The sequence below is a fragment of the Schistocerca gregaria genome, chromosome 1 (assembly GCF_023897955.1).
Source record: "Schistocerca gregaria isolate iqSchGreg1 chromosome 1, iqSchGreg1.2, whole genome shotgun sequence".
NCBI lineage: Eukaryota > Metazoa > Arthropoda > Insecta > Orthoptera > Acrididae > Schistocerca > Schistocerca gregaria.
In genome coordinates, this window is record NC_064920.1 from 92,455,224 (window position 1) to 92,476,433 (window position 21,210).

The following is a 21,210-nucleotide window of genomic DNA, read 5'->3' on the forward strand; positions in this document are numbered from 1 at the left end:
ACTGCATTACGCTATCGGTTTGTTGAAAACGTCCTGCAGTACAAAAGAAAAGCTGTAACTGTCTGTCTCTCAGAAGTCTAGATCCAGCCATACGGATTATATCAAAGCACTGTGGAATGCAGAAGTTCTGGAGGCACTGTTGTCGACTTCTGCTGACGCTCTAGCTAGATGACAGCTAGTAGCGCCACGATGTCGCGCACCGTAGATAAGACGTGGCGAGTTCTATTGCATTTGCAGCTACCTTTTGTACAACGCAATTTTGCTGTTTGCTGAAGTTGCGAATTTAATGGAACTTCTAACTTAATTCCCTTCACTTCTCAACCCAAAACATTCGCATGTGGAAAAAGGGCTAACTTATGCGGAATTTTGTTCTTTTCAGGTTCAATAGACAGCCAGGCAGCAGATGCAGCTCGAAGCTTTTGTATTATGCGTGGGAAGAGCGCATCGTGCCAAAATAGTCAGAAAAGTATCTTCTACATTACCTGTCCTCTGGCAGTGTCATTTTTTTTCTTCAAACCTTGTTTGACAGCATCAACTCAGAACAAGTTTTCTACATGCATGTAATCAATAAACTGCTTGTGCATTGTCAGACTGTCTTAGATAACATCAGGGAATTCGCATATATCGTTGATGATTAACTTCTCTCTCATGCGTAGTATGGTTTTAACAGCACTATAGGAAACCTTACGAAAATTGTGCACTGCATTATAAGAAATGAAATAAAACTACCCACAATAACCTTACATAACCTTATGACGAAAGTCTCTTTGATAAAGCTGAGTATCTGTACACAAGCGTGTATCTATCGGCACGAATTAGTAAAATACTACTCACTTAGTTTTCGATAGGGTCTGTATTTACTTGGTATGCTGTGTCATACTCAACAGGTATGCAAATGTGGCATTTCATAAAATTTGCTCGTCAGCAGCGGAACGAGGCGTTACCTGTTGTGCAGCATTGTAAGTTTTTCACCATTGCACTATGACCTGAAAGTATTTTCTTCCGATTTCCTTATCTACGTTTGTTCTGAGTGCTTGTAGCTCTTTCACAGAATGGATAAAAAAACATTATATTCGGCGAGAACGGAACCTCGAATCATAACAGACGCTTTTTCAGATGTCAGCACGTCACCACAGAGCTAGCGAAGAGGTATGGGTTGTGCAATCCTCTTACGAGGCCAATAGTGCCTAGAACTAGTAAACTGCTATTTAAAGGACGAGTTTAGTTGCGATTTTCACATGCAACGACTTCCTGGGAAGAAAACCGTAAATTTATAATCTTCTGTTACACCTCAAGCGATAATAACTCAGATTTTTCAATGAGAATGACAGGAAATTCAAGTGAACTTTGAGGCTTAATTCCGTGCACATCAGGAAGTAACTCGTCGATCACAGAGTTGCAAAATATACCTTGCCTTGTAGCCAAATCTCAGTTAGAATACTAGCAGGAAGAAAACGAGCCGATGTGATTCTATAGCGGGCTGGGAAGTGACCATAGCTGGCGTCTGAAAGACGTGGCTGCTACAACCTGGAATACGTAATGCGTCGGATTCGCATTTCTCTAACCAGGTTTTGGGACTGGAGCGTAGTTACTAATAGTACTGAGAACTGACTGCAAACTAAGCAACGTAAATCAGTAACTATCATAGTTGTCCTTATATTTCTTTCGTAATTGTTCTCAAAACTAAGAAACTCACACGTACATTTTTGTGCCTCGCCGATAATCGAGCACACCAAACAAATAAAAATAGAGAAGGATGTGTGTGTGTGAGAGGGAGAGAGAGAGAGAGAGAGAGAGAGAGAGAGAGAGAGAGAGAAGGAGAGAGAGAGAGAGAGAGAGAGAGAGACTGACAAACAGAAATAAAAAAAGAGTGAGAGAGACAATAAAAAAAATTTGTATAGAAACTGAATACAGGTAATGTAAAGAAATCTTTCATTAAAATAACACATTTCACATCATTTCGAAATGTCTTATTCATGATCTATGGAACAATTATTAATATCATCTAATATAATCATATCATATTGCTGACTAGCCATGAAGAGTAATGAATCATGGGAAATTTTCGTCAATGTCAGTAACCAAATCTTCACTTGAAAATAAAAGACGACAGGTTTTGTAATAACCTGGGACTGCTATCAAGACCCTTTTGTCCCTGTTAAGTAACCACGAAAGATGTCTGATATACTTCGATTCAGAAGTGACAAAGTGTGTATGCATTTAAAGATGAAGTGCATCATGTGAAGTTTTGTGACGGAGGTACGAACCCAACACGTAATCGGATTGTTAACTAAGAAAATCACATGTTAAGCATCGTTTTTTCTTACCAGCTTCTAGGTGTTTGAATCTAAAATTAGGATACTAATTTTTGTGCCTGAGCGACAATCCAATCGCACTCCTATCGTTCTTCTTTATCGTCCACGAATCTAGCTTAAGTATCAATTGCTTACTCACCATCAATAAGACCAGAAATTGTTGACCAGAAATTGTTGGCAACACATGAACAGACATTAAAAATACATGTTAATTTTCAATAGCAGGCCGGTGTGCACGTGGTAGGGCTTGAAATGAAATTATGATTATTTTTCTACTGGATCAGCAATCGGACCCACATACTCACCTTGGGAGGAGACCTAGAGAAGGTAGCAGTCTTGGAAAAAGGAACGAAATGATTGAACTATACTGTTCCGAGAGATTCAGATCCTCAAAGGGGGAGATACGAATTCTAATTACAGTCCAGCACCAAATTTTTCAACGTTTCTAGTTCAATCAAGCACAAGTAAAATAAGAGCCCTGTTCCTTTATGTGGCTATCGGTTAATCAAATAAAATAAGATTTTGTAATGTAAGTAAGTTTACTGGCGACAGTATTTCTGTTTATAATGGCCTCCGCCTATGTAATTTCCTAAAGAAAACCGGCTCTGTCCAGTTGGGAATGAAGGAACGTGATGTTTAATGCGGTTTCTGGATTATAACCTCTTTCACTTGAGGTTACCAGAGGTAAAGTAAATCTCTTAGTGCCTCTTAAAAGTAAATGCCTGAAGCCACGCATTGCGCTTGACAAAGTTCGTTCCACCAGACCACTGTGGCCACATTTCCCAGCCCCAGGAGTGTGCTGTAACGGTTGATGTTCTTAGCTTACAAAATTAGTCACGGCGGAAAACATGCAAGTCTATTAAATGGTTAAGTAGAAGCCAGTTTGTGACGCGGAGATTATGCTATTCTCACCATAGCAGGATGTAAAGACTCTTCTAGGCATCACAGCCTCAATGTGAAGCCATTTTTGAAATTTACATTAATTCAGGAAACTTCTTAGTTCGAGAAAATCCACTGTGAAGTGTGAAGTTAGCGGATAAATCGATTATTACCGTCATTATTCCTATTATTTTCTTCATACCACTGAAGGAAGACATGTGATTGAAGATCATTTAATTCCTTTTGGTCATTATAAAGATAGTTGCCCAAGAACAGGTTCTTTTCCTGTCTACTGAATCCTTTTCATGATATTATCAAACATAAGCAATTACCCGTAGATTACATTAAAACTAAAGTAATTGATGAAGGCGTTACTTGATAACAAAAACGCGCTGCTTTTGGTCCTTTACTTGCGCCTAGAAATGGCTGTCGAATACTGCCAAACCGAAAGGCCAAGGTATCTTACTGCCTTCCGATACACGTCACTGTCAGTTCTTCCATATGATTTGGTCGACGTGACCTGTTTCAAGTTCTGTATGACACAGAATGTTTTAGAAAATCAAGTGTTTACCTTTGCATTAAACAGAAAGATTTTCATTCTAAGCTATCCAAGTTCAAAATTTCCGCAATATTAGTTGAAATTTAATATTCGCTTCTATAATATAGGGAAGAATTTCACAGTTGCAAAACACACATCACACTCATTGTCCTTACACTCAGTTCAAAAGGTTTAATTGGCTCAGAGCTCTATGGGACTTAACTATTGAGGTCATCAGTCCCCTAGAACGTAGAACTACTTAAACCTAACTAACCTAATCACTTCACACACATCCATGCCCGAGGCAGGAATTGAACCTGCGACCGTAGTGGTCACGCGGTTCCAGACAGTAGCGCCTAGAACAGCTCGACCACTCTGGCCGTCTTACACTTAGTTGCTGACCACAAATTCTAGCTCAGAGTGACACTTGTTTAAGTAACCTAATGTAGCGGAGACTGTTTCCCAGTGCACTTTCTCACCGGGAATATATGCAATTCACTCATTGGGCTCCATAAGTACGCTGTAACAGTAATTTCTGTGTCTATGCAATGCATACGGATTTTAGAATTTAGTGGTCCTCTTTCTTCCACTTCTGTATACAATATGCCTGAGTTAAACGGGCCTTTTTTAATCATCTTGGTAATGAAGCTCTCTGTAGAAACACAAGACGTCAGAAAAACCATACCATGTGGTAAAAAGGTATGGATTTTCATAATTTATGTGTTTTCTCATATATCTATAATTACATTTTTTTAAACTAATAGCTACATGTATACAAAACAACAAAGAACGTTCTTTATCTTTAACAGATGGAAATTAAAAGCCCACTGAGGATGCTGCAACTGCACTGAAACAGTTTTGGTTATAAAACAAAACTGTGTTTTGCTAAAGGCGGACCCTATCCAAAAACATATGTATTGTTAAAGCAAACACGGAAAAAAAGAGCTTCAATACCAAGAGGATTATTTCAACGCCTTGTCAGCCATCTCCGAGCAAGCTCTACAACAAATTCCGGAACACTACAGCAAAGCTACATTGAACTATTTTAAATATAAAATTCAATAGACTTTGTCTTTCATATAATGTAATACCTAACTATATACAAGTAAATGTAAACAGTATGTCACCTGCAGCTCGTCATGCCAAACACAAAGCTGAAATTGAGTGGCTGAAGCCAGAAATTAGAAACCTACATACAAAAAAGCAAGAACTCAATGTTGAACCATTTAAAATTCACCTGGAACTAGGAAACCACATTAAAGTCTCTGAAATATTCAACGATATCATGAATGCAGTCAAACAAAACACAGAAACACAAATAAAATCAAAATGGAATAAACAACAACAAAAACTAAACACTCTTTTAAAACAAAACAAAGCTTTTGCACATAAAAATAGAAAGCAAGCAAACCACACATTCCACAAACGTCTGGTAAACCTTACTGACATACCACTAACAACCAAGATATAAGTTTTCTAGAAAAAGGCCCAAAATACAATCTCAACACACACATCACACACAAGACCGTGGAGAATCTTATCACAGAAAGTGAGTACATCATAAAACAACAAGAGAGAAACAATAACCAAAACTTCAATGCAGGTCTGACAAGAGAATTAGTCACAGAAGAAATAAGATACATAATAAAAGAAAACAAAAACAACATATTGACAGGAACAAAAACTGAAGAAGAAAAAACCTCTAGAAAAATAAAGGACCAACTTAAAAGCAATGAGTCACTCATCACAAGATCAGACAAATGCAGCACCATGATAATAATAAAACAGGATGAATACAAGCAAACAACCTTAAAATTCCTGGAAGACTACAACAAAACAAAGCTAACCAGTGACCCAACACAAAGATACCAGAGAAACACAATAACACTCCTAAAAAATATCTCACACATATTCACAAATCAGAAAGCAAAATCGTTGAAACAAAGGAACCCCCGAGCACCCACACTGAACAGCCGGCTAAAGCTCCACAAGGATGACATTCCTATACGCCCTTTAGTCAATTTCAGAAGTGCACCCACATACCACTTAGCCACAGAAATTCACACATACATACAGAAACATTACATATACACAAATAACAGAAGCATACGAAACACTGAAGAGCTGGTACAGCAAATCAAAGACATCAACATACTCACAACAGCCACACTCACATCATTTGACATCACATACATGTACACCAATATCCCCACCACTGAAACCATCAACACCATCAGACAACAATTAGAAGAACAAGCCAAAATTCCCGAACCCCACATAAAAGAAATAGCTAGCATCCTAAAACTTATCACACAACAAAACTACTTCTCCTTTGACAATCAGTTTTACTCACAAGAAGATAGGCTTCCAGTGGGGTCACCAGTCAGTGGAGTCCTACCCAACATCTTTCTCAATCACATTGAAAATAAAATATTCGAAACAATAGTTAGACCCAAACCATATCGGATAATATATTGGTACCATTATGTAGATGATATCATATGCCTTATAGATGAAACACCAAGTCGCATCCAACAACTCCACAGTGATATAAACAAAGTACACCCAAAAATAAAATTCACCATAGAAACAGAACACGAAAAAAGGCTAAACATCCTTGACCTCACAATATAGAGACACAACAACCAACACCAATTCTGTATATTCAGGAAAGCGACCACCACTAGCACAACCATTCACAAAGACTCTAATCATCCGATTACACACAAACTAGCCGGCTTCCAATATATGCTACACAGACTAAACAAAACCCCACTCACTGATAACAACTACAAGAATGAATTGCAGACAATCAGACAAATAGCAGTGGAGAATGTATATGACACAAACACTATAGATAAACTAAACCACAAAATTAAAGCAAAATTAAAAAGGACACCCAACATACAAAAACAAAAACAAAAGCCTCAACCTACAAACACACAGAACCCACCAATGAACACACATGAACAGGAAACACCCATAATGACAAGCAGATGGTTCACTCTCACCTATGACAACAAAACAGTACACAGAATAGGCAACATACTCAAAAAACTAGGGATAAAAATAGCCTACAGGACAGACAACTCAACACAGAAAAAACTAAGGACAACCAACACAAGCACAGACAAACACAATACATCTGGTATTTACCAATTAACATGCCAGGATTGCGAAGCAGTTTATATAGGACAGACTACCAGAAACTTTAATACCTGATATACAGAACACAAAAGAGCATTAAAAAGTAACAGCTGTCATTCCACATTTGCTGAACACCACATGGACAAGAAACATAGCCCAACAAACATCAATACGGATTTGAAAATTCTCAAATGCAGCAACAGCCCCTCACAAAAACTGATACCAGATACAAAAAGCCATAGTGGAAGGCAAACAAATCATAAATGAATGCACAGCTCTCTGCAATGGCACTCTGTTCTCTGCCCTCAAAGAATTAACAGACAAAACCAACCTATACAGATCTTAACCCCCCTCCCCCACACACCACTCCCCCACACACCACAAAAAAATTCTGAAACCTGAAATCTCTCTCTCTCTCCCTCTTTTTCTATCTCTGTCTCCCCCTTTTACATATACATACACACACACACACACACACACACACATACACACACACACACACACACACACACACACACACACACACACAAATCTCAGTCACCTCTGAAAGGTTCAAAACAACCGCCAGGAACACCTTCAACTGTTCCAATGTCAGCCATCTTGTTTTTACACCTCCAGCTGTTCCGCTGCCAGCCATGTTTTGTTTTTACAGCTGATAAACAGTGAAACAGTGAGTGACAGTGACAGTGGCAGTGGCAACTCAATATTCAGTGTTTGACGGTGATGAAGACGAAAAAATAGTAAGTGAAACACCATGTAAATAGACACTCACACACACACAAACACAAACATAGAATTAAATAATTTCAGGCATAATAATAACATAGCTCTTCAAATCGTAATTTTGGCTTAAACAATTTATCCACTTTAAGGTATGAGTGGTTGCAGATGACAAACTATGGAACACACGGTCACTGTAGAAACACAAGACGTCAGAAAAACCACACCATGTGGTAAAAAGATATGGATTTTGATAATTTATGTATTTTTTTAAATATCTATAATTACATATTTTTTAAACTAATAGCTACATGTATACAAAACAACAAACAGTTCTTTATCTTTAACAGTTGGAAAATAAAAGCCCACTGAGGATGCTGCAACTGCAGTGAAACATGTTTGGGTTATAAAACAAAACTGTGTTTTGCTAAAGGCGGACCCTATCCAAAAACATATGTAGGGCCTTTTTTAATTAGAAGTTCTGGGCGTTGCAACATCACACTGACAACACTAATGTGCTTGTACTGACAACCTCAATGTTCGTGTTACCTGATTTTGTAATCATTTGAATAAAACAACACAACCTTCTAGTGGCAGACATTTCGTCCGTCCCCCTTTTCCTAGTGTGAAATTTGTCAGTAAACTTCTTGCCTTCCATCCAGCGAAATGCGGCAGAGTACGGCCGGTGAACGATTCACAAACCACGATGTAGTCACGGTAAGACTATTTCTTTAAACATTGGCGTAGCTAAAGGAATTTAATTTCTTCTTAAATCATCTTATGCAGCAACGTTCATATATATCTCAAATAGGAAAAGTTCTGTATCCAGGTACTTCCCACAGTTTTTGTCAGGTTGATCTTTTCGTCTGTTAACAGTGCGTAAATATTTTGTGTAAGAGGCATCACAAGTAGTGTTTCTGTAGCTGTGGGCATCATTGGTTGAAAACGAATTTAACACCAGTGGGCACAGCACTACTAAATATTCAAAATGATCATTAGTCTAAGTCTGAGTTCATCCACAAACTGAGGCGTATTTATAATATTGAAGCTAGACTTTGTATCCTCGTCTTCCTTGAGTAAGGTCTCCTAAGGGACACGCATGGGCCAAAGCAGGCACAAATTATAGATCCTTAATTTTAATGCTAAGCCCAGACCACAGTAGTAGCTCCATAGCGGAAAGTGATAAAGATCAAGAGAACGAATATGAAGGTCTCAGGTTCAATCCCTCGTTAGGCCCACGATTTATATGTGCCATTTTACACTTATTTCCCGCCAGGCAGTGTTCATTGATGTGAAAAATGCCAAGTTGCACTGTAGTCAGAAAGTCACGTAAACTGTAGGTTCCCCTATTATCTGGCTAGGTAAGTAAACTCAAAGGTCGGAGGAAAGCAATGGCATACCACCTCCAACATGACCTTGCCTATTAAAGCACTGTGGTGTTGAAACCACTCGTCCGACTGATTACTGCTTTACTTTCTATGGGTTCCAAAGTTAATGACCTTCGGGTTATTAACATTTATGTGCTTTCATGCTGTAGCTTTGATACCAGTAAACGTAAGTAACCAGCTGAGCACTGTCACCGTTCGAGTTGTCAAAATGGTAGACGACGATGATGTCGACCCCAGTTACAGTCTTGGTCATGGCTTTGATTCAGTCGAATGCCTCCATGTGACTTTCTGCGTATCTCAAGATATACTTTTATACACTTGGTACGCATCCAAATTGATATCTGATACAGCTGTGCTTAGCAACATGAATCAGACATGTTTTCCGTGCAGTATACCGGACTACATGTCAGTGCAACGACATTTCGTTTGTGTGATGCGCATGGTGCAAGATATATTTGTGTTTTGCTTGCTTCTGTGGTAGATTTCACCCTACTGAATGCAAGCAAGCTCACGAATAAACTATCAATAACTAGAATTACGGAATAATACACTTAAAAGTTGTATTTTTGCATTATGTGTCCCAATGAAAATAACAGTAAACAGGTTATATGCCTACTTGTTTATTATTCCCGCTTCTCGATGCTTTCCTCAGAAAACAAAATAAAAATAAAAAGAGACGGACAGAGAGAGAAAACAGAAATGCATTTCAAATATCAGCTCGGTGACGCCATAATCGTCTCGTGATGTAAAGCAAGGATAATTGATAGGTAATATCTCGTTGTACTAGCGATATGTATGGCTAAAGGGTTCTTTCTTTTCTCTCTGCAAACAACCACAACATAATTCAGTAACAAAGTGGTAAGAACAGCTATGCAGTGGGCCATTTAAACACTCAGCTTTTCTTGGTTATTTTGTTAATCGTCTGTAATGCAATAACATTCTAGATAACTGATTCGTTATTACTACCATTTTTATTGTTATTCGTCACAACACAATAGTTTCCCTATCACTCATTGCCGCCGATGCACGTAACGAATGGATCAGGATGAATGAAATGTTGGATATTTCGTCACGGACAATATACCCATTTATCTCGGAGTCTTGTGTTCATGGTAATATGAAAATCTCAATATGAAAAGACGACAATAAAACCCAACTATTTCTGTCGACTTAATACCATGACGACAGACAAATTGGCGTCTCTCTGTATTTTGATTGTAATTCGTTAGCCTTCTTGCGACCTCGTTTTAATTCCTCGAGGGACCAGGCATGATATTTAGCTTTCTGAACATCGAACAATAACACACAAAGATAGTAGATGGAAGGATACAAAGAAAGAATCAGACTCATTGGTGTGGATCCAGTTCTTCACTAGAAGACTAAACGAAGGGAAACATTAAGAAATCAATGAGTACCCTGATTAATATACATTACTTGTATAGATCTGGAGATGAAAAGGCGCAGATCTGAACAGTGCCCGAATCTGTACATTAGTTTCTGTCTTAAAGGGCATAATTTTTAGTTTATTCTCTTCCGAATTTTCAAATGAATTGATTATTATGTGGTACAGAATAATTAGTTAACTGTGTTTCTTACAACTTCCAATCGCACCAACATTTTCCTACATTCTCGTGCGATTCATGATATTCTACTTGTATGATCACAAGACTGCACATAGATACAATCGATTTCGAGGTGAAAAGTGTTTGTTATCTTACTTTTCGTGACAGGTGGGCAAAGTTGATTTCCAAAGACTTTTTATTCTACTGAAATAATCTTTAGTCACAAAGTAAGAAGGTAAGTGTTTCATTCGTATATATTTTTTGGGTAACTCTAATCGTGATGGAAGATTGCACATCTGAATGTTTGACACAACTGGTAGGAGAAAACGCTGCATATTAACCAAACTCCGCGTCTCCTCTATGTATCCTCCTATGATAAGAGCACGGGATTCTCCTATCATAACGCTACAGAGCTGTTCCTAGCACAGCTGAGAATTGGCAACATCGTCAGAAACATTTGGCAACACTGTGACATTGCAATCACTTCTGTGTATGATACTGATCTGACTCGCAAAATTTGCTTGATACTCCCTTTCCATTTGAATGACTCTTCCTATATAATCCTCATGTAATCTAAGAAACTGAGACAGAAAATACCATTTTATGGCTAAAGAAATGCTATTATTCACATAAGTGACAACTTTTAATGTCTTACACTATGCATTACGAGGCTGAGTGACCAACACCATCATAAGAGTGGCGTGCTGGCAGCAGTGTGTCCGTAGTCCCTTGGTACCGCCCATGACTCGTGTCGCAAACCTCAATGAGTCGTCAGTTCTAACTGTGGTCGGGGCCAGCGTGTGTGAGTTCTGTTTCTGATTTATTTTATGGAGCTGCAAATTTGCAGAAAAATTCTGTAACGAAATCAGGACAAAACTTTTACACATCAAATCCTATTGCTAGCTCGACGCAGTATGTTGCATTACAGCATATTGATAAATTTTATTTAATGACCTTCTGACAGCAATTGAATAAAACACATTTTTAGTGCCATTCGCGTTTCGCCTTTATTATCAGCAAGGCATCATCAGTGGCCTGCAGTGTGAACATATGTTTGGTATTTAACTTACATTTTTGTCACTGTACCTGTAGGTTATAAACAGTTCTACTGGTTGGTATTTCCTATTAAGTAGTAATGTTTTAAACTGTATTTACAGGTTGCATAGACAATTTCTTACATATTACGCTCCTGTTGCATTTTTGGTGTTCTTCTTCTTCTTATGAATGCCAATTCGCGTTTTTTCCCAACATTCCACAGCAGTATGAACTAAACGCTTGTTTCAATGCAATATTCTGGATTCTGTGGCCGACTGTCAAATGTTTTTGCCAATGATCGAATGTTATTGCCAAACTTTCGAGTGTAATTATTGATCTGTTGTGTATGCATTTGTGTGAGTGAGTGAGTGAGTGAGTGTGTGTGTGTGTGTGTGTGTGTGTGTGTGTGTGCGTGTGCGTGTTTAGGTGTGACATAACTTTTGGTGCCGTGTGTGTGTGTGTGTGTGTGTGTGTGTGTGTGTATGTATTAGATTAGGAAATGAGACACCTAAAGTGGTAAATGAGTTTTGCTATTTGGGGGCCAAAATAACTGATGATGGTCGAAGTAGAGAGGACATAAAATGTAGACTGGCAATGGCAAGGAACGCGTTTCTGAAGAAGAGAAATTTGTTAGCATCGAGTATGGATTTGAGTGTCAGGAAGTTGTTTCTGAAAGTATTTTGTATGGAGTGTAGCCATGTATGGAAGTGAAACATGGGCGATAGATGGTTTATACAAGAAGAGAATAGAAGCTTTCGAGAGTGGTGCTACAGAAGAATGCTTTCCATTCTCAAAGTCTCTGTACCTTTCCTCCTCTCCGTCTCCTCTCAGTCCATCTCCGCCTCGCATTCTCTTTTCACCTCGTCCTCCCACTCTCTCTATCTATCGTCTCTCCCATTCTACCTCACTATCTCTTGATCCCATCTCTGTCCAAGTCCTCTTGGTCATCCCTTACACTGTCCACCATCCCGTTATCACCTCCATCCCCATGCATGTTGATGATTTTGGTTTTCATGCTCACTCTACTTCACTCCAGATAGTAACGAATGTGTGTTCCAAGTTTGGTTAAACTGGATCTATGGGGCTGAGGAGGAGACGTTCTACATTCATATATGTGACATATATTGCTTACACATGTGTTACAATGTCTGCTTGTTCTACACCATCCTACTCCGGACAGGAATTTGTGAAATTTAGCTGTGTGGCTTTATCTTGTGCCCCAAAACACGTTGACAATGTTGTGGACCTCAGTGAAGTGCTCTTTATCGCTACAAGATTGCCACACTGAACAGCACCAATAAGAGAAATTGCAGTTCATACTTTTAAAAGTCAACTGAATACAACAGTCAATCTTCGAACATTTCAACTTCATTCCTTCTCATCCACAATAATACTGCTACTGGTAGTAGGAATCCTACTTAGAAAGTATTTTGAAGCAAATATTCAGTCATGCATGTGGCAAAGTTGGTTGAAATTGTTTAATATGTTCCCGAGTTAGGCTTCCATGTCACCCTCTTCTCATGACCACCCATATCGGACGCGCATGTATCTTGACCCCAGAGTCGTTGTTTCCAGATAGTAAGTAACCAGAAAACCGCCAATCCTTTACGGTATCAAACTCCATTACATAAAACAACTTAGAACTTTACCAATTACACAATGTGTAAAATATTTGACTTTAAACATGTAAACGAAGAAAAATGGTTTGAAACTGTATTTAAGGTATGCTATAAGTCACTCTCATTATCAAAGACTATTTGAATATAATCTCAGTAATTTGCACTGCGTTTTAAGAAACAAAGAGTTTTTCACATATCTCAGTGATTACGACGTCATACCTCTAGAACTAGGTATTGCACAATGGTATAATTTTCTGGTACGTTCAGTGGTTTACATGGACAATTTGAGCTAAATGTGTTGCGAATAGAGAACGTAGTAAAGAAACATAAAACAAAGCGTCACAAATAACAACGCAAATTTTTACTCATCGCAATGATTATGACGTCACATCGCTTGAAGTACGTGTCGTACTATGGTGTCGTATGATGATACAACTTTGCACGCACATTTAATGGTATATGTAGATGCAGTCTGAAAAATGTATTGCGAATAAAATTAGTAGCAAAGAAGTAACAACTGGAACGTCAGCCTAATGAGGCAGATTTGCTGCAAGAATAGAAAAAATGTCGCTAGCGATGAGCTTTTTACCCTTCATCATATTGTGCGGGAGTCAGGAAGAAAAAGTTTCATAAAGATTTGAAATCACGTGTAACGCCTGTTCGAAGTTGTTAATCTTAAGTTCTCTCACTCTGAAATAATAGGTGAATAAATTCTGGGAATCACGTGCGAGATTTTTTAGGCCACATTCTCACCCCACCCTATCCTTCTTGGGTGTTAGATGGTTGTTACCCATACGGTGTTTCCTACCAAATAGCGTGTGGTATGTGTGTCTCAATCTGCTTTAAACCGATCGAGTGATGCGGCACATCGAGGAATGTTGTTGTTGTCTTCAGTCCTGAGACTGGTTTGATGCAGCTCTCCATGCTACTCTATCCTGTGCAAGCTGCTTCATCTCCCAGTACATACTGCAACCTACATCCTTCTGAATCTGCTTAGTGTACTCATCTCTCGGTCTCCCTCTACGATTTTTACCCTCCACGCTCCCCTCCAACGCTAAATTTGTGATCCCTTGATGCCTCAAAACATGTCCGACCAACCGATCCCCTCTTCTAGTCACGTTGTGCCACAAACATCTCTTCTCCCCAGTCCTATTCAATACCTCCTCATTAGTTACGTGATCTATCCACCTTATCTTCAGTATTCTTCTGTAGCACCACATTTCGAAAGCTTCTATTCTCTTCTTGTCCAAACTAGTTATCGTCCATGTTTCACTTCCATACATGGCTACACTCCTAACAAATACTTTCAGAAACGACTTCCTGATACATAAATCTATATTCGATGTTAACAAATTTCTCATCTTCAGAAACGCTTTCCTTGCCATTGCCAGTCTACATTTTATATCCTCTCTACTTCGACCATCATCAGTTATTTTACTTCCTAAATAGAAAAACTCTTTTACTACTTGAAGTGTCTCATTTCCTAATCTTGTTCCCTCAGCATCACCCGATTTAATTTGACTACAATCCATTATCCTCGTTTTGCTTTTGTTGATGTTCATCTTATATCCTCCTTTCAAGACACTGTCCATTCCGTTCAACTGCTCTTCCAAGTCCTTTGCCGTCTCTGACAGAATTACAATGTCATCGGCGAACCTCACAGTTTTTACTTCGTCTCCATGAATTTTAATACCTATTCCAAATTTTTCTTTTGTTTCCTTTACTGCTTGCTCAATATACAGATTGAATAACATCGGGGAGAGGCTGCAACCCTGTCTCACTCCTTTCCCAACCACTGCTTCCCTTTCATGCCCCCCGACTTTTATGACTGCCATCTGGTTTCTGTACAAATTGTAAATAGCCTTTTGCTCCCTGTATTTTACCCTGCCACCTTTAGAATTTGAAATAGAGTATTCCTGTCAACATTGTCAAAAGCTTTCTCTAAGTCTACAAATGCTAGAAACGTAGTTTTGCCTTTTCTTAATCTTTCTTCTAAGATAAGTCGTAAGGTCAGTGTTGCCTCACGTGTTCCAACATTTCGACGGAATCCAAACTGATCCTCCCCGAGGTCCGCATCTACCAGTTTTTCCATTCGTCTGTAAAGAATTCGCGTTAGTATTTTGCAGCTGTGACTTATTAAACTGATAGTTCTGTAATTTTCACATGTGTCAACACCTGCTTTCTTTGGGATTGGAATTATTATATTCTTCTTGAAGTCTGAGGGTATTTCGCCTGTCTCATACATCTTGCTCACCAGCTGGTAGAGTTTTGTCATGACTGGCTCTCCCAAGGATGTCAGTTGTTCTAATGGAATGTTGTCTACTCCGGGGCCTTGTTTCGACTCAGGTCTTTCAGTGCTCTGTCAAACTCTTCACGCAGTATCGTATCTCCCATTTCGTCTTCATCTACATCCTCTACCATTTCCATAATATTGTCCTCAAGTACATCACCCTTGTATAAGCCTTCTATATACTCCTTCCACCTTTCTGCCTTCCCTTCTTTGCTTAGAACTGGGTTGTCATCTGAGCTTTTGATATTCATACACGTGGTTCTCTTCTGTCCAAAGGTCTCTTTAATTTTCCTGTAGGCAGTATCTATCTTACCCCTAGTGAGATAAGCTGCTACATCCTTACATTTGTCCTCTAGCCATCCCTGTTTAGCCATTTTGCACTTCCTGTCGATCTCATTTTTGAGACGTCTGTATTCCTTTTTGCCTGCTTCATTTACTGCATTTTTATATTTTCTCCTTTCATCAATTAAATTCAATATTTCTTCTGTAACCCAATGTCCCCTTATGCTCTCCCTGAAACTCTGTACAACCTCTGGTTCTTTCAGTTTATCCAGGTCCCATCTCCTTAATTTCCCACATTTTTGCAGTTTATTCAGTTTTAATCTACATTTCATAACCAATAGATTGTGGTCCGAGTCCACATCTGCCCCTGGAAATGTCTTACAACTTAAAACCTGGTTCCTGAATCTCTGTCTTACCATTATACAATCTATTTGATACCTTTTAGTATCTCCAGGGTTCTTCCACGTATACAACCTTCTTTCATGATTCTTAAACTAAGTGTTAGCTATGATTAAGTTGTGCTCTGTGCAAAATTCTACTAGGTGGCTTCCTCTTTCATTTCTTAGCCCCAATCCTTATTCACCTACTATGTTTCCTTCTCTCCCTTTTCCTACACTCGAATTCCAGTCACCCATTACTATTAAATTTTCGTCTCCCTTCACTATCTGAACAATTTCTTTTATTTCATCGTACATCGTACATTTCTTCAATTTCTTCATCATCTGCAGAGCTAGTTGGCATATAAACTTGTACTACTATAGTAGGTGTGGGCTTCGTATCTATCTTGGCCACAATAATGCGTTCACTATGCCGTTTGTAGTAGCTTACCCGCATTCCTATTTTCCTATTCATTATTAAACCTACACCTGCTTTACCCCTATTTGATATTGTGTTTACAACCCTGTAGTCACCTGACCAGAAGTCTTGTTCCTCCTGCCACCGAATTTCACTAATTCCCACTATATCTAACTTTAACCTATCCATTTCCCTTTTTAAATTTTCTAACCTACCTGCCCGATTAAGGGATCTGACATTCCACGCTCCGATCCGTAGAACGCCAGTTTTCTTCATCCTGATAACGACATCCTCCTGAGTAGTCCCCGCCCGGAGATCCGAATGGGGGACTATTTTACCTCCGGAATATTTTACCCAAGATGATGCCATCATCATTTAATCTTACAGTAAAGCTGTATGTCCTCGGGAAAAATTACGGCTGTAGTTTCCCCTTGCTTTCAGCCGTTCGCAGTACCAGCACAGCAAGGCCGTTTTGGTTAATGTTGCAAGGCCAGATCAGTCAATCATCCAGACTGTTGCCCCTGGAACTACTGAAAAGGCTGCTGCCCCTCTTCAGGAACCACACGTTTGTCTGGCCTCTCAACAGATACTCCTCCGTTGTGGTTGCACCTACGGTACGGCCATCTGTATCGCTGAGGCACGCAAGCCTCCCCACCAACGGCAAGGTCCATGGTTCATGGGGGGGGGGGATCGAGGAATGCTGCACATAAATTTCTATAACATACAGGGATTACATCCGCAGCAACTGTCAAATTTTAACTCATATTCAGCCACTTGTAAATAACCTAAGGCAGTGTCAGAGTATGTAGAATGGAATCCGAAAGTGCCATTAACGAAGTGCCCAACACTTCTGCCCCGTAAAGTGTTTCTATGTAGCCATTCCCATTGTGGGGGTGTGATTTTACGTGTTTCACATTCGACTAAGAGTGTCTGCTAGCGACAGGTGGATCACGGGCAGGGTTGTTTTTTCCTTGCCAGATCGGCAGCAACACTACTGGCCATTAAAATTGCTACACCAAGAAGAAATGCAGATGATAAACGGGTATTCATTGGACAAATATACTATAACTGACATGTGACTACATTTTACGCAATTTTGATGCATAGATCCTTAGAAATCAGTACCGAGAACAACCACATCTGGCCATAATAACGGCCGGTATTGAGTCAAACAGACCTTGGATGGTACAGCTCATGCACCTTCAACACGATGCCACAGTTAATCAAGAGTAGTGACTGCCGTATTGTGATGAGCCAGTTGCTCGGCCACCATTGACCAGACGTTTTCAATTGGCGAGAGATCTGGAGAATTGGCTGGCCAGGGCAGCAGTCGAACATTTTCAGTCTCCAAAAATTTTGGGTTTCGCAGGGGTCGAATGAATTGTAGAGCCACGGGTCGTAGCACATCTAAAATGTAACGTTCACTGTTCAAAGTACCGTCAATGAGAACAAGAGGTGACTGAGACGAGTAACCAATGGCACCCGTACCATCATGCCGGGAAATACGCCAGGTATGGCGATGACGAATACACGCTTCCAGTGTGAGTTCACCGCGATGTCGCGAAACATAGATACGACCATCTTGATGGTGTAAACAGAACCTCCATTTATCCGAAAAAATCACGCTTTGCCATTCGTGCACCCAGGCTCGTAGTTGAGCACACCATCGCAGGCGCTCCTGTCTGTGGTGCAGCGTCAAGGGTAACCGCAACCATGGTCTCCGAGCTGGTAGTCCATGCTGCTGCAAACGTTGTCGAACTGTTCGTGCAGATGGTTATTGTCTTGTGAACGGCCCTATCTGTTGACTCAGGGATCGAGACGAGGCTGCACGATACGTTACAACCATGCGGATAAGGTGCCTGTCATCTCGACTACTAGTGATACGAGGCTGTTGGGATCCAGCACGGCGTTCCGTATTACCCTCCTGAAGCTACCGATTCCATGTTCTGCTAACAGTCATTGGATCTCGACCAACGGAAACAGCAATGTCGTGATACGATAAACCGTATTCGCGATAGGCAAAAATCCGACCGTTATCTAATTCGGAAATGTGATGGTACGCATTTCTCCTCCTTACACGAGGCATCAAAACAACGTTTCACCAGGCAACGCCGGCCAACTGCTGTTTGTGTATGAGAAATCGGTTGGAAACTTTCCTCATGTCAGCACGTTGTAGGTGTCGCCACCGGCGTCAACCTTGTATGAATCCTCTGAAAAGCTTATCATTTTCGTATCACAGCATCTTCTTGCTGTCTGTTAAATTTCCTGTCTTTAGCACGTCATCGTCGTGGTGTAGCAATTTTAATATCCAGTAGTGTATATTTAAGTTCTGAGTTACTTTACTTTCGCAAACTCAGTTCCATTGTTTCTCCTTGTAGCTGGGAGCAGTACTTATTTTCGAGGGTCTTTTCGTTTTTGTCCTATACCTTTGGCACAGAGCTATGTTTAAGATGGGACAAGTGTAATGAGCGAAAATATCAGCTACAGAGCAGCCAAAGAAAAGAATTCCGTTTCCAGTCCAAAAAAAAGTGGTCGTGATTCAGCTCTAATGTCTGTCGTTAAGTGATTTGTTGTTATTGTAAACAAATGTTATGTGACTTACCTTCCTTGTAAGCGTACTTGTACTTAGTAGTATGCCGGCCGTGGTGGCAGAGCGGTTCTACGTGCTTCAGTCCGGAACCGCGTGACTGCTATTGTCGCAGGTTCGAACCCTGCCTCGGGCATGGATGTGTGTGATGTCCTTATATTAATTAGGTTTAAGTAGTTCTAAGATTCAGAGGACCGATGACCACAGATGTTAAGTCCCATAGTGCTCAGAGCCATTTCAACTAACTTAGTAGTATACCTTACGTTTTAGGCATATTCAGTGGCTGACAACAGAAACGATTATTACCAGTAATTCCTTAAAATAAAATTTTATACAGTGTGATTCAGCTAGGCTGTTAGCTTTAAATATTTCCGAAGTTGTTTAAGATATCGAAGTTGTGTTTTCACTCAGAGAATTAGTGAGAAGGTCCTCACCAAGCCGACGTAAAACTTCTTTTCACTCCTGTAGTCATTGCAGAGATATGTGTAACAAATTTACTGCTTGAAGTGAAACGATACAAATTTCTCCTCCTAGTGTCATAGTTCTAAACGCGATGAATTCAGTGGCATATCACTCGTGAAACACCGGCTATATCAGTGGAGTGCAAAAGGACGAATGTGGCTTTCACATGATGTGTCATTCTAGCATAGCTCGATAAAACTTACATCGTACATACAAAGAAGTACAGTACGTTACAGAGGGTAACTGAAAGAAGTACTGAATGAAACACACGTAGATATTAGTTTATGCAAAGACAACCATTACACGGAAGTCACAGTCATTTATGATGGTCCCCTGTCCATTACAAGAGGTGGGACATTGTCCTAATAGGGTGTGTGACCACTGCGGACGGTAACGACGCATGCCTTGCACCGTGCCCACGTAGCTGTTAAGGAGTCCTTGTGGTAGGGCTTTCCTTACCTCCAATAGCGAGGTTGACAATTGATGGATACTCGTTTGCGCATGTCTGGGAACCGCAATACGACTGCGCATCGCAGTCCACATGTATTCAATGCGATTTGAGTATGGACAACGGGCGAGGCAGAAAATTAGCAGGACGGACCATCATATGGCGGGAGATGAGAACACGGAATGCACACAGGATAACTGTCAAGCATCGTCGTCTTGGTGGTTCAGATATTAAGGCTTGGTCTGGGTTAATGCTGCCTGGGCGTATTGACCTCCAGATCTTTGAACACGGTACCTTCATCACTCAACGTTTTCTGACATTCTATTCCTTCCACATGTCCGTCTTTTCAGGTGTACGTTGAGCCGTGACTTCTTCTTAGGGTTCAATACTACAGTGTATAAGAACTGAAACAACATAGGATCACATTGTTGTCCGTCCGTTCGTCAGTCTGTCTCTTTGCAGGTCTGTCTGCCGACTGTTAAAAACCCATTTTCTCAGAAACACATGGATGTACGAAGTTTTGTTTCACATTACTAAGATCTACGATCCCTTCACAGACGATTAAATGTGAGACATTTAAGTCAATGCAACCGAAAGACAGAGCCATTTATGTCGTAACATTAGTTCCTCACCAACTCAATCATAAAAAAGTATAGGGTCACCCGTTTACCTAGAAACATCAACTTTGGCTAGATGTAAAATTTCACAGTAAAACAAAAGAAGAAATCATAAAATTGTTAATTTGTATTTATATCACATTAAAAATGTTTTTTTCTCATTTGTTACAGACTGTCTGGCAGCCTGTCTATTAAGACCCCATTTTGTCAGGAACGAGTAGACATCTCAGTCTGAAATTTGTGTCACATACTATAAAGTCTCTAGTTTCTTAGCTCTAAAATAAAAATGAGAATCTAGCACAACGTAACGAAAAGAGACAGACTTTTATGTCACATACACTGAAGAGCCAACAAACTGGTACACCTGCCTCAAAGTGTAGGGCCCTTGCGAGTACGCAGAAGTTCCACAGCACGACCTGGCATGGACTGGAATTATTTCTCAAGTAGTGCTGGAGAGAACTGACACGATGAAACCTGCAGAGCTGTCCATAAATCCGTAAGAGTACGAGGGGTTAGAGATATATTC